Here is a 24,140-nt window from a genome sequence, read left to right on the forward strand (position 1 = left end):
AAGTTCATGACCATAAGCCATTGCAAAGGATTGTGGGAGGCAATATTCTAATTAGGCCCGCTTCCTCCTACAGGGAAGCTTAAACCCCAACAAATTCCTCGGTCTTCTTATATGGCATCTTGGAATGGTTCCAAACCTATAACAGAGAGTGAGGGCAACCATATCTTGCAGCAAACCTTGTACAATTTTTTTTCTCTCTTTGGAAACGGTTTTGCCAAGATTCTACTACAGCAGCCATTAGGCAGAGTACACAATCCGCTGGTCTACGTTCGTCCCCAAAGTCACACATTTCATGACTCCATCGATAGGAATGACCCTTGCCTAGCACCTGTCTTCTCTTCATCCACACTCAACAGGGCTGAAAGAACATTTGTGGTGGCTTTTTCAAAATTCCATGGTGTTCATTAGTAAGTGCTAGCGACCACCCAGCTATTCCTAAGGTTTGGTCTGATTGTCTCAAGCGGCAATTCACTGCCTTGATCCAGAAAATCTTTTTTTCCCAGAAATTCAATCAAACGTTACGTTCTGTTGGAAGACGTAATATAGTTCTCCAATACTTTATTTCTTCCATTGCATTGAAGCATACAATAAATCAAAAGAAGTCAGGATAAAAAAATAATGAACAAAAAGCTGAAAAGTTAAAATAAAAAGTGAAATTCTGGCTTAAAACTGGTCTCCAGAAAACATAGATAATAAAAATGATCAAGCCTAGGAAATGATTGTCGCTGCCTGCTTGATGCGGAAAGTAAGAGCCAAAGAAGACGGGTGCCGTGGTTGAAATTATCCTTCGTCAGAATTGGTGAAGTTCTCTATTTTTGTCAAACAAGCAAACACAGGGGAAAGCGCGAACGCAGTCCCCCACTACCATAAATTATGCAGTCGAGTTTCCCACATTTGAGGAAATCGCAGAGATCAACTGGTACGGAGTGCAATGAACCAGCCTCACTCTGGGAGAGCCACCTTAGGGATCATGGCTATTGCTCCCCTGCCAGGTAAGTATGACATGACGGGTACATTCAAAGGCACGCCCGCTGGGAAGCCTTTCCTTTAGGCTGTGGTGAAATAATAAAGCAAGTAAAAAAAAAAAAAAGCAAATAAATAATCCAAATGATAGAAGGATACAAAAGATTACCAAACCTCGTGGCTGATCGTTGTTTTCCTTAGCTACCAGTAATTTTAGTGCCTTCAGGTGGTTAGGTGTGAATAATTGAGCTGGATTCAGGGTGCGAAGGAGCAATTTGCATAAAGGCAAATGCTAGGCCAATGAGCCGAAGGATGGGAATTCGTAGCATGTAGTGAGAATAGTGTGCTGCCGGAAACAAGTGAATTCAGTGGGAGAGAAAGGTAAAAGGGAAATGCTAAGAAGCCAGCGGAAGGAATGGTGCAACAGAGCTCAGGAAGAAACGGGAGTCACGTAAGACACGCCCTAGACATGGGGCGCCATAAACTTTTATTAAACCAATCTTTCAGTCTCCTTAGAGCCTGTCAAATATTGCCAATGCTGACTGTATTTCAAGTCATCATGGCGGGGTATTGGGTAAAGTTTTCAATTAGCAATAATCACGCCTCGGATTGACCTCATGGGCTACGATACTGCCACTGCGCAAAGCTAGCTGTTCAAGTGGGCCAGCTTTTAAGAGCTACCACGTAAGGAAACTTTAAGACAGCGGTGAGAAAAAGTTCATGACCATAAGCCACTGCAAAGGATTATGGGAGGCAATATTCTAATTAGGCCCGCTTCCTCCTACAGGGAAGCTTAAACCCCAACAAATTCCTCGGTCTTCTTATATGGCATCTTGGAATGGTTCCAAACCTATAACAGAGAGTGAGGGCAACCATATCTTGCAGCAAACCTTGTACATTTTTTTTTCTCTCTTTGGAAACAGTTTTGCCAAGATTCTACTACAGCAGCCATTAGGCAGAGTACACAATCCGCTGGTCTACGTTCGTCCCCAAAGTCACACATTTCATGACTCCATCGATAGGAATGACCCTTGCCTAGCACCTGTCTTCTCTTCATCCACACTCAACGGGGCTGAAAGAACATTTGTGGTGGCTTTTTCAAAATTCCATGGTGTTCATTAGTAAGTGCTAGCGACCACCCAGCTATTCCTAAGGTTTGGTCTGATTGTCTCAAGCGGCAATTCACTGCCTTGATCCAGAAAATCTTTTTTTCCCAGAAATTCAATCAAACGTTACGTTCTGTTGGAAGACGTAATATAGGTCTCCAATTCTTTATTTCTTCCATTGCATTGAAGCATACAATAAATCAAAAGAAGTCAGGATAAAAAAATGATGAAAAAAAAGCTGAAAAGTTAAAATAAAAAGTGAAATTCTGGCTTAAAACTGGTCTCCAGAAAACATAGATAATAAAAATGATCAAGCCTAGGAAATGATTGTCGCTGCCTGCTTGATGTGGAAAGTAAGACCCAAAGAAGACGGGTGCCGTGGCTGAAATTATCCTTCGTCAGAATTGGTGAAGTTCTCTATTTTGTCAAACAAGCAAACACAGGGGAAAGCGCGAACGCAGTCCCCCACTACCATAAATTATGCAGTCGAGTTTCCCACATTTGAGGAAATCGCAGAGGTCAACTGGTACGGAGTGCAATGAACCAGCCTCACTCTGGGAGAACCACCTTAGGGATCATGGCTATTGCTCCCCTGCCAGGTAAGTATGTCATGACGGGTACATTCAAAGGCACGCCCGCTGGGAAGCCTTTCCTTTAGGCTGTGGTGAAATAATAAAGCAAGTTAAAAAAAAAAAAGCAAATAAATAATCCAAATGATAGAAGGCTACAAAAGATTACCAAACCTCGTGGCTGATCGTTGTTTTCCTTAGCTACCAGTAATTTTAGTGCCTTCAGGTGGTTAGGTGTGAATAATTGAGCTGGATTCAGGGTGCGAAGGAGCAATTTGCATAAAGGCAAATGCTAGGCCAATGAGCCGAAGGATGGGAATTCGTAGCATGTAGTGAGAATAGTGTGCTGCCGGAAACAAGTGAATTCAGTGGGAGAGAAAGGTAAAAGGGAAATGCTAAGAAGCCAGCAGAAGGAATGGTGCAACAGAGCTCAGGAAGAAACGGGAGTCACGTAAGACACGCCCTAGACATGGGGCGCCATAAACTTTTATTAAACCAATCTTTCAGTCTCCTTAGAGCCTGTCAAAAATTGCCAATGCTGACTGTATTTCAAGTCATCATGGCAGGGTATTGGGTAAAGTTTTCAATTAGCAATAATCACGCCTCGGATTGACCTCATGGGCTACGATACTGCCACTGCGCAAAGCTAAATGTTCAAGTGGGCCAGCTTTTAAGAGCTACAACGTAAGGAAACTTTAAGACAGCGGTGAGAAAAAGTTCATGACCATAAGCCATTGCAAAGGATTATGGGAGGCAATATTCTAATTAGGCCCGCTTCCTCCTACAGGGAAGCTTAAACCCCAACAAATTCCTCGGTCTTCTTATATGGCATCTTGGAATGGTTCCAAACCTATAACAGAGAGTGAGGGCAACCATATCTTGCAGCAAACCTTGTACAATTTTTTTTCTCTCTTTGGAAACAGTTTTGCCAAGATTCTACTACAGCAGCCATTAGGCAGAGTACACAATCCGCTGGTCTACGTTCGTCCCCAAAGTCACACATTTCATGACTCCATCGATAGGAATGACCCTTGCCTAGCACCTGTCTTCTCTTCATCCACACTCAACAGGGCTGAAAGAACATTTGTGGTGGCTTTTTCAAAATTCCATGTTGTTCATTAGTAAGTGCTAGCGACCACCCAGCTATTCCTAAGGTTTGGTCTGATTGTCTCAAGCGGCAATTCACTGCCTTGATCCAGAAAATCTTTTTTTCCCAGAAATTCAATCAAACGTTACGTTCTGTTGGAAGACGTAATATAGGTCTCCAATTCTTTATTTCTTCCATTGCATTGAAGCATACAATAAATCAAAAGAAGTCAGGATAAAAAAATGATGAAAAAAAAGCTGAAAAGTTAAAATAAAAAGTGAAATTCTGGCTTAAAACTGGTCTCCAGAAAACATAGATAATAAAAATGATCAAGCCTAGGAAATGATTGTCGCTGCCTGCTTGATGTGGAAAGTAAGAGCCAAAGAAGACGGGTGCCGTGGCTGAAATTATCCTTCGTCAGAATTGGTGAAGTTCTCTATTTTTGTCAAACAAGCAAACACAGGGGAAAGCGCGAACGCAGCCCCCCACTACCATAAATTATGCAGTCGAGTTTCCCACATTTGATGAAATCGCAGAGGTCAACTGGTACGGAGTGCAATGAACCAGCCTCACTCTGGGAGAGCCACCTTAGGGATCATGGCTATTGCTCCCCTGCCAGGTAAGTATGACATGACGGGTACATTCAAAGGCACGCCCGCTGGGAAGCCTTTCCTTTAGGCTGTGGTGAAATAATAAAGCAAGTTAAAAAAAAAAAAAAAAGCAAATAAATAATCCAAATGATAGAAGGCTACAAAAGATTACCAAACCTCGTGGCTGATCGTTGTTTTCCTTAGCTACCAGTAATTTTAGTGCCTTCAGGTGGTTAGGTGTGAATAATTGAGCTGGACTCAGGGTGCGAAGGAGCAATTTGCATAAAGGCAAATGCTAGACCAATGAGCCGAAGGATGGGAATTCGTAGCATGGAGTGAGAATAGTGTGCTGCCGGAAACAAGTGGATTCAGTGGGAGAGAAAGGTAAAAGGGAAATGCTAAGAAGCCAGCGGAAGGAATGGTGCAACAGAGCTCAGGAAGAAACGGGAGTCACGTAAGACACGCCCTAGACATGGGGCGCCATAAACTTTTATTAAACCAATCTTTCAGTCTCCTTAGAGCCTGTCAAAAATTGCCAATGCTGACTGTATTTCAAGTCATCATGGCGGGGTATTGGGTAAAGTTTTCAATTAGCAATAATCACGCCTCGGATTGACCTCATGGGCTACGATACTGCCACTGCGCAAAGTTAACTGTTCAAGTGGGCCAGCTTTTAAGAGCTACCACATAAGGACACTTTAAGACAGCGGTGAGAAAAAGTTCATGACCATAAGCCATTGCAAAGGATTGTGGGAGGCAATATTCTAATTAGGCCCGCTTCCTCCTACAGGGAAGCTTAAACCCCAACAAATTCCTCGGTCTTCTTATATGGCATCTTGGAATGGTTCCAAACCTATAACAGAGAGTGAGGGCAACCATATCTTGCAGCAAACCTTGTACAATTTTTTTTCTCTCTTTGGAAACGGTTTTGCCAAGATTCTACTACAGCAGCCATTAGGCAGAGTACACAATCCGCTGGTCTACGTTCGTCCCCAAAGTCACACATTTCATGACTCCATCGATAGGAATGACCCTTGCCTAGCACCTGTCTTCTCTTCATCCACACTCAACAGGGCTGAAAGAACATTTGTGGTGGCTTTTTCAAAATTCCATGGTGTTCATTAGTAAGTGCTAGCGACCACCCAGCTATTCCTAAGGTTTGGTCTGATTGTCTCAAGCGGCAATTCACTGCCTTGATCCAGAAAATCTTTTTTTTCCCAGAAATTCAATCAAACGTTACGTTCTGTTGGAAGACGTAATATAGGTCTCCAATTCTTTATTTCTTCCATTGCATTGAAGCATACAATAAATCAAAAGAAGTCAGGATAAAAAAATGATGAAAAAAAAGCTGAAAAGTTAAAATAAAAAGTGAAATTCTGGCTTAAAACTGGTCTCCAGAAAACATAGATAATAAAAATGATCAAGCCTAGGAAATGATTGTCGCTGCCTGCTTGATGCGGAAAGTAAGAGCCAAAGAAGACGGGTGCCGTTGCTGAAATTATCCTTCGTCAGAATTGGTGAAGTTCTCTATTTTTGTCAAACAAGCAAACACAGGGGAAATCGCGAACGCAGTCCCCCACTACCATAAATTATGCAGTCGATTTTCCCACATTTGAGGAAATCGCAGAGGTCAACTGGTACGGAGTGCAATGAACCAGCCTCACTCTGGGAGAACCACCTTAGGGATCATGGCTATTGCTCCCCTGCCAGGTAAGTATGACATGGCGGGTACATTCAAAGGCACGCCCGCTGGGAAGCCTTTCCTTTAGGCTGTGGTGAAATAATAAAGCAAGTTAAAAAAAAAAAAAAGCAAATAAATAATCCAAATGATAGAAGGCTACAAAAGATTACCAAACCTCGTGGCTGATCGTTGTTTTCCTTAGCTACCAGTAATTTTAGTGCCTTCAGGTGGTTAGGTGTGAATAATTGAGCTGGATTCAGGGTGCGAAGGAGCAATTTGCATAAAGGCAAATGCTAGGCCAATGAGCCGAAGGATGGGAATTCGTAGCATGTAGTGAGAATAGTGTGCTGCCGGAAACAAGTGAATTCAGTGGGAGAGAAAGGTAAAAGGGAAATGCTAAGAAGCCAGCAGAAGGAATGGTGCAACAGAGCTCAGGAAGAAACGGGAGTCACCTATAACAGAGAGTGAGGGCAACCATATCTTGCAGCAAACCTTGTACAATTTTTTTTCTCTCTTTGGAAACGGTTTTGCCAAGATTCTACTACAGCAGCCATTAGGCAGAGTACACAATCCGCTGGTCTACGTTCGTCCCCAAAGTCACACATTTCATGACTCCATCGATAGGAATGACCCTTGCCTAGCACCTGTCTTCTCTTCATCCACACTCAACAGGGCTGAAAGAACATTTGTGGTGGCTTTTTTCAAAATTCCATGGTGTTCATTAGTAAGTGCTAGCGACCACCCAGCTATTCCTAAGGTTTGGTCTGATTGTCTCAAGCGGCAATTCACTGCCTTGATCCAGAAAATCTTTTTTTTCCCAGAAATTCAATCAAACGTTACGTTCTGTTGGAAGACGTAATATAGGTCTCCAATTCTTTATTTCTTCCATTGCATTGAAGCATACAATAAATCAAAAGAAGTCAGGATAAAAAAATGATGAAAAAAAAGCTGAAAAGTTAAAATAAAAAGTGAAATTCTGGCTTAAAACTGGTCTCCAGAAAACATAGATAATAAAAATGATCAAGCCTAGGAAATGATTGTCGCTGCCTGCTTGATGTGGAAAGTAAGAGCCAAAGAAGACGGGTGCCGTGGCTGAAATTATCCTTCGTCAGAATTGGTGAATTCTCTATTTTTGTCAAACAAGCAAACACAGGGGAAAGCGCGAACGCAGTCCCCCACTACAATAAATTATGCAGTCGAGTTTCCCACATTTGAGGAAATCGCAGAGGTCAACTGGTACGGAGTGCAATGAACCAGCCTCACTCTGGGAGAACCACCTTAGGGATCATGGCTATTGCTCCCCTGCCAGGTAAGTATGACATGACGGGTACATTCAAAGGCACGCCCGCTGGGAAGCCTTTCCTTTAGGCTGTGGTGAAATAATAAAGCAAGTTAAAAAAAAAAAAAGCAAATAAATAATCCAAATGATAGAAGGCTACAAAAGATTACCAAACCTCGTGGCTGATCGTTGTTTTCCTTAGCTACCAGTAATTTTAGTGCCTTCAGGTGGTTAGGTGTGAATAATTGAGCTGGATTCAGGGTGCGAAGGAGCAATTTGCATAAAGGCAAATGCTAGGCCAATGAGCCGAAGGATGGGAATTCGTAGCATGTAGTGAGAATAGTGTGCTGCCGGAAACAAGTGAATTCAGTGGGAGAGAAAGGTAAAAGGGAAATGCTAAGAAGCCAGCAGAAGGAATGGTGCAACAGAGCTCAGGAAGAAAGGGGAGTCACGTAAGACACGCCCTAGACATGGGGCGCCATAAACTTTTATTAAACCAATCTTTCAGTCTCCTTAGAGCCTGTCAAAAATTGCCAATGCTGTCTGTATTTCAAGTCATCATGGCAGGGTATTGGGTAAAGTTTTCAATTAGCAATAATCACGCCTCGGATTGACCTCATGGGCTACGATACTGCCACTGCGCAAAGCTAACTGTTCAAGTGGGCCAGCTTTTAAGAGCTACAACGTAAGGAAACTTTAAGACAGCGGTGAGAAAAAGTTCATGACCATAAGCCATTGCAAAGGATTATGGGAGGCAATATTCTAATTAGGCCCGCTTCCTCCTACAGGGAAGCTTAAACCCCAACAAATTCCTCGGTCTTCTTATATGGCATCTTGGAATGGTTCCAAACCTATAACAGAGAGTGAGGGCAACCATATCTTGCAGCAAACCTTGTACAATTTTTTTCTCTCTTTGGAAACAGTTTTGCCAAGATTCTACTACAGCAGCCATTAGGCAGAGTACACAATCGCTGGTCTACGTTCGTCCCCAAAGTCACACATTTCATGACTCCATCGATAGGAATGACCCTTGCCTAGCACCTGTCTTCTCTTCATCCACACTCAACATGCCTGAAAGAACATTTGTGGTGGCTTTTTCAAAATTCCATGGTGTTCATTAGTAAGTGCTAGCGACCACCCAGCTATTCCTAAGGTTTGGTCTGATTGTCTCAAGCGGCAATTCACTGCCTTGATCCAGAAAATCTTTTTTTCCCAGAAATTCAATCAAACGTTATGTTCTGTTGGAAGACGTAATATAGGTCTCCAATTCTTTATTTCTTCCATTGCATTGAAGCATACAATAAATCAAAAGAAGTCAGGATAAAAAAATGATGAAAAAAAAGCTGAAAAGTTAAAATAAAAAGTGAAATTCTGGCTTAAAACTGGTCTCCAGAAAACATAGATAATAAAAATGATCAAGCCTAGGAAATGATTGTCGCTGCCAGCTTGATGCGGAAAGTAAGAGCCAAAGAAGACGGGTGCCGTGGCTGAAATTATCCTTCGTCAGAATTGGTGAAGTTCTCTATTTTTGTCAAACAAGCAAACACAGGGGAAAGCGCGAACGCAGTCCCCCACTACCATAAATTATGCAGTCGAGTTTCCCACATTTGAGGAAATCGCAGAGGTCAACTGGTACGGAGTGCAATGAACCAGCCTCACTCTGGGAGAGCCACCTTAGGGATCATGGCTATTGCTCCCCTGCCAGGTAAGTATGACATGACGGGTACATTCAAAGGCACGCCCGCTGGGAAGCCTTTCCTTTAGGCTGTGGTGAAATAATAAAGCAAGTTAAAAAAAAAAAAAGCAAATAAATAATCCAAATGATAGAAGGCTACAAAAGATTACCAAACCTCGTGGCTGATCGTTGTTTTCCTTAGCTACCAGTAATTTTAGTGCCTTCAGGTGGTTAGGTGTGAATAATTGAGCTGGATTCAGGGTGCGAAGGAGCAATTTGCATAAAGACAAATGCTAGGCCAATGAGCCGAAGGATGGGAATTCGTAGCATGTAGTGAGAATAGTGTGCTGCCGGAAACAAGTGAATTCAGTGGGAGAGAAAGGTAAAAGGGAAATGCTAAGAAGCCAGCGGAAGGAATGGTGCAACAGAGCTCAGGAAGAAACGGGAGTCACGTAAGACACGCCCTAGACATGGGGCGCCATAAACTTTTATTAAACCAATCTTTCAGTCTCCTTAGAGCCTGTCAAAAATTGCCAATGCTGACTGTATTTCAAGTCATCATGGCGGGGTATTGGGTAAAGTTTTCAATTAGCAATAATCACGCCTCGGATTGACCTCATGGGCTACGATACTGCCACTGCGCAAAGCTAGCTGTTCAAGTGGGCCAGCTTTTAAGAGCTACCACGTAAGGAAACTTTAAGACAGCGGTGAGAAAAAGTTCATGACCATAAGCCATTGCAAAGGATTATGGGAGGCAATATTCTAATTAGGCCCGCTTCCTCCTACAGGGAAGCTTAAACCCCAACAAATTCCTCGGTCTTCTTATATGGCATCTTGGAATGGTTCCAAACCTATAACAGAGAGTGAGGGCAACCATATCTTGCAGGAAACCTTGTACAATTTTTTTTCGCTCTTTGGAAACAGTTTTGCCAAGATTCTACTACAGCAGCCATTAGGCAGAGTACACAATCCGCTGGTCTACGTTCGTCCCCAAAGTCACACATTTCATGACTCCATCGATAGGAATGACCCTTGCCTAGCACCTGTCTTCTCTTCATCCACACTCAACAGGGCTGAAAGAACATTTGTGGTGGCTTTTTCAAAATTCCATGGTGTTCATTAGTAAGTGCTAGCGACCACCCAGCTATTCCTAAGGTTTGGTCTGATTGTCTCAAGCGGCAATTCACTGCCTTGATCCAGAAAATCTTTTTTTCCCAGAAATTCAATCAAACGTTACGTTCTGTTGGAAGACGTAATATAGGTCTCCAATTCTTTATTTCTTCCATTGCATTGAAGCATACAATAAATCAAAAGAAGTCAGGATAAAAAAATGATGAAAAAAAAGCTGAAAAGTTAAAATAAAAAGTGAAATTCTGGCTTAAAACTGGTCTCCAGAAAACATAGATAATAAAAATGATCAAGCCTAGGAAATGATTGTCGCTGCCTGCTTGATGCGGAAAGTAAGAGCCAAAGAAGACGGGTGCCGTGGCTGAAATTATCCTTCGTCAGAATTGGTGAAGTTCTCTATTTTTGTCAAACAAGCAAACACAGGGGAAAGCGCGAACGCAGTCCCCCACTACCATAAATTATGCAGTCGAGTTTCCCACATTTGAGGAAATCGCAGAGGTCAACTGGTACGGAGTGCAATGAACCAGCCTCACTCTGGGAGAGCCACCTTAGGGATCATGGCTATTGCTCCCCTGCCAGGTAAGTATGACATGACGGGTACATTCAAAGGCACGCCCGCTGGGAAGCCTTTCCTTTAGGCTGTGGTGAAATAATAAAGCAAGTTAAAAAAAAAAAAAGCAAATAAATAATCCAAATGATAGAAGGCTACAAAAGATTACCAAACCTCGTGGCTGATCGTTGTTTTCCTTAGCTACCAGTAATTTTAGTGCCTTCAGGTGGTTAGGTGTGAATAATTGAGCTGGATTCAGGGTGCGAAGGAGCAATTTGCATAAAGACAAATGCTAGGCCAATGAGCCGAAGGATGGGAATTCGTAGCATGGAGTGAGAATAGTGTGCTGCCGGAAACAAGTGAATTCAGTGGGAGAGAAAGGTAAAAGGGAAATGCTAAGAAGCCAGCGGAAGGAATGGTGCAACAGAGCTCAGGAAGAAACGGGAGTCACGTAAGACACGCCCTAGACATGGGGCGCCATAAACTTTTATTAAACCAATCTTTCAGTCTCCTTAGAGCCTGTCAAAAATTGCCAATGCTGACTGTATTTCAAGTCATCATGGCGGGGTATTGGGTAAAGTTTTCAATTAGCAATAATCACGCCTCGGATTGACCTCATGGGCTACGATACTGCCACTGCGCAAAGTTAACTGTTCAAGTGGGCCAGCTTTTAAGAGCTACCACGTAAGGACACTTTAAGACAGCGGTGAGAAAAAGTTCATGACCATAAGCCATTGCAAATTATTGTGGGAGGCAATATTCTAATTAGGCCCGCTTCCTCCTACAGGGAAGCTTAAACCCCAACAAATTCCTCGGTCTTCTTATATGGCATCTTGGAATGGTTCCAAACCTATAACAGAGAGTGAGGGCAACCATATCTTGCAGCAAACCTTGTACAATTTTTTTTCTCTCTTTGGAAACGGTTTTGCCAAGATTCTACTACAGCAGCCATTAGGCAGAGTACACAATCCGCTGGTCTACGTTCGTCCCCAAAGTCACACATTTCATGACTCCATCGATAGGAATGACCCTTGCCTAGCACCTGTCTTCTCTTCATCCACACTCAACAGGGCTGAAAGAACATTTGTGGTGGCTTTTTCAAAATTCCATGGTGTTCATTAGTAAGTGCTAGCGACCACCCAGCTATTCCTAAGGTTTGGTCTGATTGTCTCAAGCGGCAATTCACTGCCTTGATCCAGAAAATCTTTTTTTCCCAGAAATTCAATCAAACGTTACGTTCTGTTGGAAGACGTAATATAGGTCTCCAATTCTTTATTTCTTCCATTGCATTGAAGCATACAATAAATCAAAAGAAGTCAGGATAAAAAAATGATGAAAAAAAAGCTGAAAAGTTAAAATAAAAAGTGAAATTCTGTCTTAAAACTGGTCTCCAGAAAACATAGATAATAAAAATGATCAAGCCTAGGAAATGATTGTCGCTGCCTGCTTGATGTGGAAAGTAAGAGCCAAAGAAGACGGGTGCCGTGGCTGAAATTATCCTTCATCAGAATTTGTGAAGTTCTCTATTTTTGTCAAACAAGCAAACACAGGGGAAAGCGCGAACGCAGTCCGCCACTACCATAAATTATGCAGTCGAGTTTCCCACATTTGAGGAAATCGCAGAGGTCAACTGGTACGGAGTGCAATGAACCAGCCTCACTCTGGGAGAGCCACCTTAGGGATCATGGCTATTGCTCCCCTGCCAGGTAAGTATGACATGACGGGTACATTCAAAGGCACGCCCGCTGGGAAGCCTTTCCTTTAGGCTGTGGTGAAATAATAAAGCAAGTTAAAAAAAAAAAAAAGCAAATAAATAATCCAAATGATAGAAGGCTACAAAAGATTACCAAACCTCGTGGCTGATCGTTGTTTTCCTTAGCTACCAGTAATTTTAGTGCCTTCAGGTGGTTAGGTGTGAATAATTGAGCTGGATTCAGGGTGCGAAGGAGCAATTTGCATAAAGGCAAATGCTAGGCCAATGAGCCGAAGGATGGGAATTCGTAGCATGTAGTGAGAATAGTGTGCTGCCGGAAACAAGTGAATTCAGTGGGAGAGAAAGGTAAAAGGGAAATGCTAAGAAGCCAGCGGAAGGAATAGTGCAACATAGCTCAGGAAGAAACGGGAGTCACGTAAGACACGCCCTAGACATGGGGCGCCATAAACTTTTATTAAACCAATCTTTCAGTCTCCTTAGAGCCTGTCAAAAATTGCCAATGCTGACTGTATTTCAAGTCATCATGGCGGGGTATTGGGTAAAGTTTTCAATTAGCAATAATCACGCCTCGGATTGACCTCATGGGCTACGATACTGCCACTGCGCAAAGTTAACTGTTCAAGTGGGCCAGCTTTTAAGAGCTACCACGTAAGGACACTTTAAGACAGCGGTGAGAAAAAGTTCATGACCATAAGCCATTGCAAAGGATTGTGGGAGGCAATATTCTAATTAGGCCCGCTTCCTCCTACAGGGAAGCTTAAACCCCAACAAATTCCTCGGTCTTCTTATATGGCATCTTGGAATGGTTCCAAACCTATAACAGAGAGTGAGGGCAACCATATCTTGCAGCAAACCTTGTACAATTTTTTTTCTCTCTTTGGAAACGGTTTTGCCAAGATTCTACTACAGCAGCCATTAGACAGAGTACACAATCCGCTGGTCTACGTTCGTCCCCAAAGTCACACATTTCATGACTCCATCAATAGGAATGACCCTTGCCTAGCACCTGTCTTCTCTTCATCCACACTCAACAGGGCTGAAAGAACATTTGTGGTGGCTTTTTCAAAATTCCATGGTGTTCATTAGTAAGTGCTAGCGACCACCCAGCTATTCCTAAGGTTTGGTCTGATTGTCTCAAGCGGCAATTCACTGCCTTGATCCAGAAAATCTTTTTTTCCCAGAAATTCAATCAAACGTTACGTTCTGTTGGAAGACGTAATATAGGTCTCCAATTCTTTATTTCTTCCATTGCATTGAAGCATACAATAAATCAAAAGAAGTCAGGATAAAAAAATGATGAAAAAAAAGCTGAAAAGTTAAAATAAAAAGTGAAATTCTGGCTTAAAACTGGTCTCCAGAAAACATAGATAATAAAAATGATCAAGCCTAGGAAATGATTGTCGCTGCCTGCTTGATGTGTAAAGTAAGAGCCAAAGAAGACGGGTGCCGTGGCTGAAATTATCCTTCATCAGAATTGGTGAAGTTCTCTATTTTTGTCAAACAAGCAAACACAGGGGAAAGCGCGAACGCAGTCCCCCACTACCATAAATTATGCAGTCGAGTTTCCCACATTTGAGGAAATCGCAGAGGTCAACTGGTACGGAGTGCAATGAACCAGCCTCACTCTGGGAGAGCCACCTTAGGGATCATGGCTATTGCTCCCCTGCCAGGTAAGTATGACATGACGGGTACATTCAAAGGCACGCCCGCTGGGAAGCCTTTCCTTTAGGCTGTGGTGAAATAATAAAGCAAGTTAAAAAAAAAAAAAAGCAAATAAATAATCCAAATGATAGAAGGCTACAAAAGATTACCAAACCTCATGGCTGATCGTTGTTTTCCTTAGCTACCAGTAATTTTAGTGCCTTCAGGTGGTTAGGTGTGAATAATTGAGCTGGATTCAGGGTGCGAAGGAGCAATTTGCATAAAGGCAAATGCTAGGCCAATGAGCCGAAGGATGGGAATTCGTAGCATGTAGTGAGAATAGTGTGCTGCCGGAAACAAGTGAATTCAGTGGGAGAGAAAGGTAAAAGGGAAATGCTAAGAAGCCAGCGGAAGGAATGGTGCAACAGAGCTCAGGAAGAAACGGGAGTCACGTAAGACACGCCCTAGACATGGGGCGCCATAAACTTTTATTAAACCAATCTTTCAGTCTCCTTAGAGCCTGTCAAAAATTGCCAATGCTGACTGTATTTCAAGTCATCATGGCAGGGTATTGGGTAAAGTTTTCAATTAGCAATAATCACGCCTCGGATTGACCTCATGGGCTACGATACTGCCACTGCGCAAAGCTAGCTGTTCAAGTGGGCCAGCTTTTAAGAGCTACCACGTAAGGAAACTTTAAGACAGCGGTGAGAAAAAGTTCATGACCATAAGCCATTGCAAAGGATTATGGGAGGCAATATTCTAATTAGGCCCGCTTCCTCCTACAGGGAAGCTTAAACCCCAACAAATTCCTCGGTCTTCTTATATGGCATCTTGGAATGGTTCCAAACCTATAACAGAGAGTGAGGGCAACCATATCTTGCAGCAAACCTTGTACAATTTTTTTTCGCTCTTTGGAAACAGTTTTGCCAAGATTCTACTACAGCAGCCATTAGGCAGAGTACACAATCCGCTGGTCTACGTTCGTCCCCAAAGTCACACATTTCATGACTCCATCGATAGGAATGACCCTTGCCTAGCACCTGTCTTCTCTTCATCCACACTCAACAGGGCTGAAAGAACATTTGTGGTGGCTTTTTCAAAATTCCATGGTGTTCATTAGTAAGTGCTAGCGACCACCCAGCTATTCCTAAGGTTTGGTCTGATTGTCTCAAGCGGCAATTCACTGCCTTGATCCAGAAAATCTTTTTTTCCCAGAAATTCAATCAAACGTTACGTTCTGTTGGAAGACGTAATATAGGTCTCCAATTCTTTATTTCTTCCATTGCATTGAAGCATACAATAAATCAAAAGAAGTCAGGATAAAAAAATGATGAAAAAAAAGCTGAAAAGTTAAAATAAAAAGTGAAATTCTGGCTTAAAACTGGTCTCCAGAAAACATAGATAATAAAAATGATCAAGCCTAGGAAATGATTGTCGCTGCCTGCTTGATGCGGAAAGTAAGAGCCAAAGAAGACGGGTGCCGTGGCTGAAATTATCCTTCGTCAGAATTGGTGAAGTTCTCTATTTTTGTCAAACAAGCAAACACAGGGGAAAGCGCGAACGCAGTCCCCCACTACCATAAATTATGCAGTCGAGTTTCCCACATTTGAGGAAATCGCAGAGGTCAACTGGTACGGAGTGCAATGAACCAGCCTCACTCTGGGAGAGCCACCTTAGGGATCATGGCTATTGCTCCCCTGCCAGGTAAGTATGACATGACGGGTACATTCAAAGGCACGCCCGCTGGGAAGCCTTTCCTTTAGGCTGTGGTGAAATAATAAAGCAAGTTAAAAAAAAAAAAAAGCAAATAAATAATCCAAATGATAGAAGGCTACAAAAGATTACCAAACCTCGTGGCTGATCGTTGTTTTCCTTAGCTACCAGTAATTTTAGTGCCTTCAGGTGGTTAGGTGTGAATAATTGAGCTGGATTCAGGGTGCGAAGGAGCAATTTGCATAAAGGCAAATGCTAGGCCAATGAGCCGAAGGATGGGAATTCGTAGCATGTAGTGAGAATAGTGTGCTGCCGGAAACAAGTGAATTCAGTGGGAGAGAAAGGTAAAAGGGAAATGCTAAGAAGCCAGCGGAAGGAATGGTGCAACAGAGCTCAGGAAGAAACGGGAGTCACGTAAGACACGCCCTAGACATGGGGCGCCATAAACTTTTATTAAACCAATCTTTCAGTCTCCTTAGAGCCTGTCAAAAATTGCCAATGCTGACTGTATTTCAAGTCATCATGGCGGGGTATTGGGTAAAGTTTTCAATTAGCAATAATCACGCCTCGGATTGACCTCATGGGCTACGATACTGCCACTGCGCAAAGCTAGCTGTTCAAGTGGGCCAGCTTTTAAGAGCTACCACGTAAGGAAACTTTAAGACAGCGGTGAGAAAAAGTTCATGACCATAAGCCATTGCAAAGGATTATGGGAGGCAATATTCTAATTAGGCCCGCTTCCTCCTACAGGGAAGCTTAAACCCCAACAAATTCCTCGGTCTTCTTATATGGCATCTTGGAATGGTTCCAAACCTATAACAGAGAGTGAGGGCAACCATATCTTGCAGGAAACCTTGTACAATTTTTTTTCGCTCTTTGGAAACAGTTTTGCCAAGATTCTACTACAGCAGCCATTAGGCAGAGTACACAATCCGCTGGTCTACGTTCGTCCCCAAAGTCACACATTTCATGACTCCATCGATAGGAATGACCCTTGCCTAGCACCTGTCTTCTCTTCATCCACACTCAACAGGGCTGAAAGAACATTTGTGGTGGCTTTTTCAAAATTCCATGGTGTTCATTAGTAAGTGCTAGCGACCACCCAGCTATTCCTAAGGTTTGGTCTGATTGTCTCAAGCGGCAATTCACTGCCTTGATCCAGAAAATCTTTTTTTCCCAGAAATTCAATCAAACGTTACGTTCTGTTGGAAGACGTAATATAGGTCTCCAATTCTTTATTTCTTCCATTGCATTGAAGCATACAATAAATCAAAAGAAGTCAGGATAAAAAAATGATGAAAAAAAAGCTGAAAAGTTAAAATAAAAAGTGAAATTCTGGCTTAAAACTGGTCTCCAGAAAACATAGATAATAAAAATGATCAAGCCTAGGAAATGATTGTCGCTGCCTGCTTGATGCGGAAAGTAAGAGCCAAAGAAGACGGGTGCCGTGGCTGAAATTATCCTTCGTCAGAATTGGTGAAGTTCTCTATTTTTGTCAAACAAGCAAACACAGGGGAAAGCGCGAACGCAGTCCCCCACTACCATAAATTATGCAGTCGAGTTTCCCACATTTGAGGAAATCGCAGAGGTCAACTGGTACGGAGTGCAATGAACCAGCCTCACTCTGGGAGAGCCACCTTAGGGATCATGGCTATTGCTCCCCTGCCAGGTAAGTATGACATGACGGGTACATTCAAAGGCACGCCCGCTGGGAAGCCTTTCCTTTAGGCTGTGGTGAAATAATAAAGCAAGTTAAAAAAAAAAAAAGCAAATAAATAATCCAAATGATAGAAGGCTACAAAAGATTACCAAACCTCGTGGCTGATCGTTGTTTTCCTTAGCTACCAGTAATTTTAGTGCCTTCAGGTGGTTAGGTGTGAATAATTGAGCTGGATTCAGGGTGCGAAGGAGCAATTTGCATAAAGACAAATGCTAGGCCAATGAGCCGAAGGATGGGAATTCGTAGCATGGAGTGAGAATAGTGTGCTGCCGGAAACAAGTGAATTCAGTGGGAGAGAAAGGTAAAAGGGAAATGCTAAGAAGCCAGCGGAAGGAATGGTGCAACAGAGCTCAGGAAGAAACGGGAGTCACGTAAGACACGCCCTAGACATGGGGCGCCATAAACTTTTATTAAACCAATCTTTCAGTCTCCTTAGAGCCTGTCAAAAATTGCCAATGCTGACTGTATTTCAAGTCATCATGGCGGGGTATTGGGTAAAGTTTTCAATTAGCAATAATCACGCCTCGGATTGACCTCATGGGCTACGATAGTGCCACTGCGCAAAGTTAACTGTTCAAGTGGGCCAGCATTTAAGAGCTACCACGTAAGGACACTTTAAGACAGCGGTGAGAAAAAGTTCATGACCATAAGCCATTGCAAATTATTGTGGGAGGCAATATTCTAATTAGGCCCGCTTCCTCCTACAGGGAAGCTTAAACCCCAACAAATTCCTCGGTCTTCTTATATGGCATCTTGGAATGGTTCCAAACCTATAACAGAGAGTGAGGGCAACCATATCTTGCAGCAAACCTTGTACAATTTTTTTTCTCTCTTTGGAAACGGTTTTGCCAAGATTCTACTACAGCAGCCATTAGGCAGAGTACACAATCCGCTGGTCTACGTTCGTCCCCAAAGTCACACATTTCATGACTCCATCGATAGGAATGACCCTTGCCTAGCACCTGTCTTCTCTTCATCCACACTCAACAGGGCTGAAAGAACATTTGTGGTGGCTTTTTCAAAATTCCATGGTGTTCATTAGTAAGTGCTAGCGACCACCCAGCTATTCCTAAGGTTTGGTCTGATTGTCTCAAGCGGCAATTCACTGCCTTGATCCAGAAAATCTTTTTTTCCCAGAAATTCAATCAAACGTTACGTTCTGTTGGAAGACGTAATACAGGTCTCCAATTCTTTATTTCTTCCATTGCATTGAAGCATACAATAAATCAAAAGAAGTCAGGATAAAAAAATGATGAAAAAAAAGCTGAAAAGTTAAAATAAAAAGTGAAATTCTGTCTTAAAACTGGTCTCCAGAAAACATAGATAATAAAAATGATCAAGCCTAGGAAATGATTGTCGCTGCCTGCTTGATGTGGAAAGTAAGAGCCAAAGAAGACGGGTGCCGTGGCTGAAATTATCCTTCATCAGAATTTGTGAAGTTCTCTATTTTTGTCAAACAAGCAAACACAGGGGAAAGCGCGAACGCAGTCCGCCACTACCATAAATTATGCAGTCGAGTTTCCCACATTTGAGGAAATCGCAGAGGTCAACTGGTACGGAGTGCAATGAACCAGCCTCACTCTGGGAGAGCCACCTTAGGGATCATGGCTATTGCTCCCCTGCCAGGTAAGTATGACATGACGGGTACATTCAAAGGCACGCCCGCTGGGAAGCCTTTCCTTTAGGCTGTGGTGAAATAATAAAGCAAGTTAAAAAAAAAAAAAAGCAAATAAATAATCCAAATGATAGAAGGCTACAAAAGATTACCAAACCTCGTGGCTGATCGTTGTTTTCCTTAGCTACCAGTAATTTTAGTGCCTTCAGGTGGTTAGGTGTGAATAATTGAGCTGGATTCAGGGTGCGAAGGAGCAATTTGCATAAAGGCAAATGCTAGGCCAATGAGCCGAAGGATGGGAATTCGTAGCATGTAGTGAGAATAGTGTGCTGCCGGAAACAAGTGAATTCAGTGGGAGAGAAAGGTAAAAGGGAAATGCTAAGAAGCCAGCGGAAGGAATAGTGCAACATAGCTCAGGAAGAAACGGGAGTCACGTAAGACACGCCCTAGACATGGGGCGCCATAAACTTTTATTAAACCAATCTTTCAGTCTCCTTAGAGCCTGTCAAAAATTGCCAATGCTGACTGTATTTCAAGTCATCATGGCGGGGTATTGGGTAAAGTTTTCAATTAGCAATAATCACGCCTCGGATTGACCTCATGGGCTACGATACTGCCACTGCGCAAAGTTAACTGTTCAAGTGGGCCAGCTTTTAAGAGCTACCACGTAAGGACACTTTAAGACAGCGGTGAGAAAAAGTTCATGACCATAAGCCATTGCAAAGGATTGTGGGAGGCAATATTCTAATTAGGCCCGCTTCCTCCTACAGGGAAGCTTAAACCCCAACAAATTCCTCGGTCTTCTTATATGGCATCTTGGAATGGTTCCAAACCTATAACAGAGAGTGAGGGCAACCATATCTTGCAGCAAACCTTGTACAATTTTTTTTCTCTCTTTGGAAACGGTTTTGCCAAGATTCTACTACAGCAGCCATTAGACAGAGTACACAATCCGCTGGTCTACGTTCGTCCCCAAAGTCACACATTTCATGACTCCATCAATAGGAATGACCCTTGCCTAGCACCTGTCTTCTCTTCATCCACACTCAACAGGGCTGAAAGAACATTTGTGGTGGCTTTTTCAAAATTCCATGGTGTTCATTAGTAAGTGCTAGCGACCACCCAGCTATTCCTAAGGTTTGGTCTGATTGTCTCAAGCGGCAATTCACTGCCTTGATCCAGAAAATCTTTTTTTCCCAGAAATTCAATCAAACGTTACGTTCTGTTGGAAGACGTAATATAGGTCTCCAATTCTTTATTTCTTCCATTGCATTGAAGCATACAATAAATCAAAAGAAGTCAGGATAAAAAAATGATGAAAAAAAAGCTGAAAAGTTAAAATAAAAAGTGAAATTCTGGCTTAAAACTGGTCTCCAGAAAACATAGATAATAAAAATGATCAAGCCTAGGAAATGATTGTCGCTGCCTGCTTGATGTGGAAAGTAAGAGCCAAAGAAGACGGGTGCCGTGGCTGAAATTATCCTTCATCAGAATTGGTGAAGTTCTCTATTTTTGTCAAACAAGCAAACACAGGGGAAAGCGCGAACGCAGTCCCCCACTACCATAAATTATGCAGTCGAGTTTCCCACATTTGAGGAAATCGCAGAGGTCAACTGGTACGGAGTGCAATGAACCAGCCTCACTCTGGGAGAGCCACCTTAGGGATCATGGCTATTGCTCCCCTGCCAGGTAAGTATGACATGACGGGTACATTCAAAGGCACGCCCGCTGGGAAGCCTTTCCTTTAGGCTGTGGTGAAATAATAAAGCAAGTTAAAAAAAAAAAAAGCAAATAAATAATCCAAATGATAGAAGGCTACAAAAGATTACCAAACCTCATGGCTGATCGTTGTTTTCCTTAGCTACCAGTAATTTTAGTGCCTTCAGGTGGTTAGGTGTGAATAATTGAGCTGGATTCAGGGTGCGAAGGAGCAATTTGCATAAAGGCAAATGCTAGGCCAATGAGCCGAAGGATGGGAATTCGTAGCATCTAGTGAGAATAGTGTGCTGCCGGAAACAAGTGAATTCAGTGGGAGAGAAAGGTAAAAGGGAAATGCTAAGAAGCCAGCGGAAGGAATGGTGCAACAGAGCTCAGGAAGAAACGGGAGTCACGTAAGACACGCCCTAGACATGGGGCGCCATAAACTTTTATTAAACCAATCTTTCAGTCTCCTTAGAGCCTGTCAAAAATTGCCAATGCTGACTGTATTTCAAGTCATCATGGCAGGGTATTGGGTAAAGTTTTCAATTAGCAATAATCACGCCTCGGATTGACCTCATGGGCTACGATACTGCCACTGCGCAAAGCTAGCTGTTCAAGTGGGCCAGCTTTTAAGAGCTACCACGTAAGGAAACTTTAAGACAGCGGTGAGAAAAAGTTCATGACCATAAGCCATTGCAAAGGATTATGGGAGGCAATATTCTAATTAGGCCCGCTTCCTCCTACAGGGAAGCTTAAACCCCAACAAATTCCTCGGTCTTCTTATATGGCATCTTGGAATGGTTCCAAACCTATAACAGAGAGTGAGGGCAACCATATCTTGCAGCAAACCTTGTACAATTTTTTTTCGCTCTTTGGAAACAGTTTTGCCAAGATTCTACTACAGCAGCCATTAGGCAGAGTACACAATCCGCTGGTCTACGTTCGTCCCCAAAGTCACACATTTCATGACTCCATCGATAGGAATGACCCTTGCCTAGCACCTGTCTTCTCTTCATCCACACTCAACAGGGCTGAAAGAACATTTGTGGTGGCTTTTTCAAAATTCCATGGTGTTCATTAGTAAGTGCTAGCGACCACCCAGCTATTCCTAAGGTTTGGTCTGATTGTCTCAAGCGGCAATTCACTGCCTTGATCCAGAAAATCTTTTTTTCCCAGAAATTCAATCAAACGTTACGTTCTGTTGGAAGACGTAATATAGGTCTCCAATTCTTTATTTCTTCCATTGCATTGAAGCATACAATAAATCAAAAGAAGTCAGGACAAAAAAATGATGAAAAAAAAGCTGAAAAGTTAAAATAAAAAGTGAAATTCTGGCTTAAAACTGGTCTCCAGAAAACATAGATAATAAAAATGATCAAGCCTAGGAAATGATTGTCGCTGCCTGCTTGATGCGGAAAGTAAGAGCCAAAGAAGACGGGTGCCGTGGCTGAAATTATCCTTCGTCAGAATTGGTGAAGTTCTCTATTTTTGTCAAACAAGCAAACACAGGGGAAAGCGCGAACGCAGTCCCCCACTACCATAAATTATGCAGTCGAGTTTCCCACATTTGAGGAAATCGCAGAGGTCAACTGGTACGGAGTGCAATGAACCAGCCTCACTCTGGGAGAGCCACCTTAGGGATCATGGCTATTGCTCCCCTGCCAGGTAAGTATGACATGACGGGTACATTCAAAGGCACGCCCGCTGGGAAGCCTTTCCTTTAGGCTGTGGTGAAATAATAAAGCAAGTTAAAAAAAAAAAAAAGCAAATAAATAATCCAAATGATAGAAGGCTACAAAAGATTACCAAACCTCGTGGCTGATCGTTGTTTTCCTTAGCTACCAGTAATTTTAGTGCCTTCAGGTGGTTAGGTGTGAATAATTGAGCTGGATTCAGGGTGCGAAGGAGCAATTTGCATAAAGGCAAATGCTAGGCCAATGAGCCGAAGGATGGGAATTCGTAGCATGTAGTGAGAATAGTGTGCTGCCGGAAACAAGTGAATTCAGTGGGAGAGAAAGGTAAAAGGGAAATGCTAAGAAGCCAGCAGAAGGAATGGTGCAACAGAGCTCAGGAAGAAACGGGAGTCACCTATAACAGAGAGTGAGGGCAACCATATCTTGCAGCAAACCTTGTACAATTTTTTTTCTCTCTTTGGAAACGGTTTTGCCAAGATTCTACTACAGCAGCCATTAGGCAGAGTACACAATCCGCTGGTCTACGTTCGTCCCCAAAGTCACACATTTCATGACTCCATCGATAGGAATGACCCTTGCCTAGCACCTGTCTTCTCTTCATCCACACTCAACAGGGCTGAAAGAACATTTGTGGTGGCTTTTTCAAAATTCCATGGTGTTCATTAGTAAGTGCTAGCGACCACCCAGCTATTCCTAAGGTTTGGTCTGATTGTCTCAAGCGGCAATTCACTGCCTTGATCCAGAAAATCTTTTTTTTCCCAGAAATTCAATCAAACGTTACGTTCTGTTGGAAGACGTAATATAGGTCTCCAATTCTTTATTTCTTCCATTGCATTGAAGCATACAATAAATCAAAAGAAGTCAGGATAAAAAAATGATGAAAAAAAAGCTGAAAAGTTAAAATAAAAAGTGAAATTCTGGCTTAAAACTGGTCTCCAGAAAACATAGATAATAAAAATGATCAAGCCTAGGAAATGATTGTCGCTGCCTGCTTGATGTGGAAAGTAAGAGCCAAAGAAGACGGGTGCCGTGGCTGAAATTATCCTTCGTCAGAATTGGTGAAGTTCTCTATTTTTGTCAAACAAGCAAACACAGGGGAAAGCGCGAACGCAGTCCCCCACTACAATAAATTATGCAGTCGAGTTTCCCACATTTGAGGAAATCGCAGAGGTCAACTGGTACGGAGTGCAATGAACCAGCCTCACTCTGGGAGAACCACCTTAGGGATCATGGCTATTGCTCCCCTGCCAGGTAAGTATGACATGACGGGTACATTCAAAGGCACGCCCGCTGGGAAGCCTTTCCTTTAGGCTGTGGTGAAATAATAAAGCAAGTTAAAAAAAAAAAAAGCAAATAAATAATCCAAATGATAGAAGGCTACAAAAGATTACCAAACCTCGTGGCTGATCGTTGTTTTCCTTAGCTACCAGTAATTTTAGTGCCTTCAGGTGGTTAGGTGTGAATAATTGAGCTGGATTCAGGGTGCGAAGGAGCAATTTGCATAAAGGCAAATGCTAGGCCAATGAGCCGAAGGATGGGAATTCGTAGCATGTAGTGAGAATAGTGTGCTGCCGGAAACAAGTGAATTCAGTGGGAGAGAAAGGTAAAAGGGAAATGCTAAGAAGCCAGCAGAAGGAATGGTGCAACAGAGCTCAGGAAGAAACGGGAGTCACGTAAGACACGCCCTAGACATGGGGCGCCATAAACTTTT

At 42.7% G+C, this 24,140-nt stretch overlaps 27 non-coding genes across 27 annotated transcripts; all 27 read right to left on the reverse strand.

The window, feature by feature from the left end:
* Positions 1 to 833: 833 nt before the first annotated feature.
* Positions 834 to 1,000, reverse strand: LOC134590382 (U1 spliceosomal RNA). The gene has a single exon (XR_010087315.1). It is a non-coding gene; the product is annotated as a U1 spliceosomal RNA (small nuclear RNA).
* A 470-nt stretch (positions 1,001 to 1,470) lies between these two features.
* Positions 1,471 to 1,611, reverse strand: LOC134593484 (U4 spliceosomal RNA). Its single transcript, XR_010089959.1, has one exon. It is a non-coding gene; the product is annotated as a U4 spliceosomal RNA (small nuclear RNA).
* An 898-nt stretch (positions 1,612 to 2,509) lies between these two features.
* On the reverse strand, positions 2,510 to 2,676 carry LOC134590347 (U1 spliceosomal RNA). The gene has a single exon (XR_010087285.1). It is a non-coding gene; the product is annotated as a U1 spliceosomal RNA (small nuclear RNA).
* A 469-nt stretch (positions 2,677 to 3,145) lies between these two features.
* Positions 3,146 to 3,286, reverse strand: LOC134593241 (U4 spliceosomal RNA). The gene has a single exon (XR_010089751.1). It is a non-coding gene; the product is annotated as a U4 spliceosomal RNA (small nuclear RNA).
* Positions 3,287 to 4,185: 899 nt separating this feature from the next.
* Positions 4,186 to 4,352, reverse strand: LOC134591226 (U1 spliceosomal RNA). The gene has a single exon (XR_010088033.1). It is a non-coding gene; the product is annotated as a U1 spliceosomal RNA (small nuclear RNA).
* A 473-nt stretch (positions 4,353 to 4,825) lies between these two features.
* Positions 4,826 to 4,966, reverse strand: LOC134592737 (U4 spliceosomal RNA). The gene has a single exon (XR_010089320.1). It is a non-coding gene; the product is annotated as a U4 spliceosomal RNA (small nuclear RNA).
* Positions 4,967 to 5,866: 900 nt separating this feature from the next.
* LOC134591364 (U1 spliceosomal RNA) lies at positions 5,867 to 6,033 on the reverse strand. Its single transcript, XR_010088154.1, has one exon. It is a non-coding gene; the product is annotated as a U1 spliceosomal RNA (small nuclear RNA).
* Positions 6,034 to 7,146: 1,113 nt separating this feature from the next.
* On the reverse strand, positions 7,147 to 7,313 carry LOC134590841 (U1 spliceosomal RNA). Its single transcript, XR_010087706.1, has one exon. It is a non-coding gene; the product is annotated as a U1 spliceosomal RNA (small nuclear RNA).
* A 470-nt stretch (positions 7,314 to 7,783) lies between these two features.
* Positions 7,784 to 7,924, reverse strand: LOC134593780 (U4 spliceosomal RNA). The gene has a single exon (XR_010090213.1). It is a non-coding gene; the product is annotated as a U4 spliceosomal RNA (small nuclear RNA).
* Positions 7,925 to 8,821: 897 nt separating this feature from the next.
* On the reverse strand, positions 8,822 to 8,988 carry LOC134589830 (U1 spliceosomal RNA). Its single transcript, XR_010086846.1, has one exon. It is a non-coding gene; the product is annotated as a U1 spliceosomal RNA (small nuclear RNA).
* Positions 8,989 to 9,458: 470 nt separating this feature from the next.
* Positions 9,459 to 9,599, reverse strand: LOC134592222 (U4 spliceosomal RNA). Its single transcript, XR_010088879.1, has one exon. It is a non-coding gene; the product is annotated as a U4 spliceosomal RNA (small nuclear RNA).
* Positions 9,600 to 10,498: 899 nt separating this feature from the next.
* Positions 10,499 to 10,665, reverse strand: LOC134589832 (U1 spliceosomal RNA). Its single transcript, XR_010086847.1, has one exon. It is a non-coding gene; the product is annotated as a U1 spliceosomal RNA (small nuclear RNA).
* Positions 10,666 to 11,135: 470 nt separating this feature from the next.
* LOC134592738 (U4 spliceosomal RNA) lies at positions 11,136 to 11,276 on the reverse strand. Its single transcript, XR_010089321.1, has one exon. It is a non-coding gene; the product is annotated as a U4 spliceosomal RNA (small nuclear RNA).
* Positions 11,277 to 12,175: 899 nt separating this feature from the next.
* On the reverse strand, positions 12,176 to 12,342 carry LOC134591254 (U1 spliceosomal RNA). The gene has a single exon (XR_010088057.1). It is a non-coding gene; the product is annotated as a U1 spliceosomal RNA (small nuclear RNA).
* Positions 12,343 to 12,813: 471 nt separating this feature from the next.
* Positions 12,814 to 12,954, reverse strand: LOC134592739 (U4 spliceosomal RNA). The gene has a single exon (XR_010089322.1). It is a non-coding gene; the product is annotated as a U4 spliceosomal RNA (small nuclear RNA).
* Positions 12,955 to 13,853: 899 nt separating this feature from the next.
* On the reverse strand, positions 13,854 to 14,020 carry LOC134589833 (U1 spliceosomal RNA). The gene has a single exon (XR_010086848.1). It is a non-coding gene; the product is annotated as a U1 spliceosomal RNA (small nuclear RNA).
* Positions 14,021 to 14,491: 471 nt separating this feature from the next.
* LOC134593243 (U4 spliceosomal RNA) lies at positions 14,492 to 14,632 on the reverse strand. The gene has a single exon (XR_010089752.1). It is a non-coding gene; the product is annotated as a U4 spliceosomal RNA (small nuclear RNA).
* Positions 14,633 to 15,531: 899 nt separating this feature from the next.
* LOC134589834 (U1 spliceosomal RNA) lies at positions 15,532 to 15,698 on the reverse strand. Its single transcript, XR_010086849.1, has one exon. It is a non-coding gene; the product is annotated as a U1 spliceosomal RNA (small nuclear RNA).
* A 471-nt stretch (positions 15,699 to 16,169) lies between these two features.
* On the reverse strand, positions 16,170 to 16,310 carry LOC134592223 (U4 spliceosomal RNA). Its single transcript, XR_010088880.1, has one exon. It is a non-coding gene; the product is annotated as a U4 spliceosomal RNA (small nuclear RNA).
* Positions 16,311 to 17,209: 899 nt separating this feature from the next.
* Positions 17,210 to 17,376, reverse strand: LOC134589836 (U1 spliceosomal RNA). Its single transcript, XR_010086850.1, has one exon. It is a non-coding gene; the product is annotated as a U1 spliceosomal RNA (small nuclear RNA).
* A 470-nt stretch (positions 17,377 to 17,846) lies between these two features.
* LOC134593128 (U4 spliceosomal RNA) lies at positions 17,847 to 17,987 on the reverse strand. The gene has a single exon (XR_010089655.1). It is a non-coding gene; the product is annotated as a U4 spliceosomal RNA (small nuclear RNA).
* An 899-nt stretch (positions 17,988 to 18,886) lies between these two features.
* LOC134591255 (U1 spliceosomal RNA) lies at positions 18,887 to 19,053 on the reverse strand. Its single transcript, XR_010088058.1, has one exon. It is a non-coding gene; the product is annotated as a U1 spliceosomal RNA (small nuclear RNA).
* Positions 19,054 to 19,524: 471 nt separating this feature from the next.
* On the reverse strand, positions 19,525 to 19,665 carry LOC134592740 (U4 spliceosomal RNA). The gene has a single exon (XR_010089323.1). It is a non-coding gene; the product is annotated as a U4 spliceosomal RNA (small nuclear RNA).
* Positions 19,666 to 20,564: 899 nt separating this feature from the next.
* Positions 20,565 to 20,731, reverse strand: LOC134589837 (U1 spliceosomal RNA). The gene has a single exon (XR_010086851.1). It is a non-coding gene; the product is annotated as a U1 spliceosomal RNA (small nuclear RNA).
* A 470-nt stretch (positions 20,732 to 21,201) lies between these two features.
* LOC134593245 (U4 spliceosomal RNA) lies at positions 21,202 to 21,342 on the reverse strand. The gene has a single exon (XR_010089753.1). It is a non-coding gene; the product is annotated as a U4 spliceosomal RNA (small nuclear RNA).
* An 899-nt stretch (positions 21,343 to 22,241) lies between these two features.
* LOC134589838 (U1 spliceosomal RNA) lies at positions 22,242 to 22,408 on the reverse strand. Its single transcript, XR_010086852.1, has one exon. It is a non-coding gene; the product is annotated as a U1 spliceosomal RNA (small nuclear RNA).
* A 1,113-nt stretch (positions 22,409 to 23,521) lies between these two features.
* Positions 23,522 to 23,688, reverse strand: LOC134590842 (U1 spliceosomal RNA). The gene has a single exon (XR_010087707.1). It is a non-coding gene; the product is annotated as a U1 spliceosomal RNA (small nuclear RNA).
* Positions 23,689 to 24,140: the final 452 nt, after the last annotated feature.

This window comes from Pelobates fuscus, chromosome 2 (assembly GCF_036172605.1).
Source record: "Pelobates fuscus isolate aPelFus1 chromosome 2, aPelFus1.pri, whole genome shotgun sequence".
Taxonomy (NCBI): Eukaryota; Metazoa; Chordata; class Amphibia; order Anura; family Pelobatidae; genus Pelobates; species Pelobates fuscus.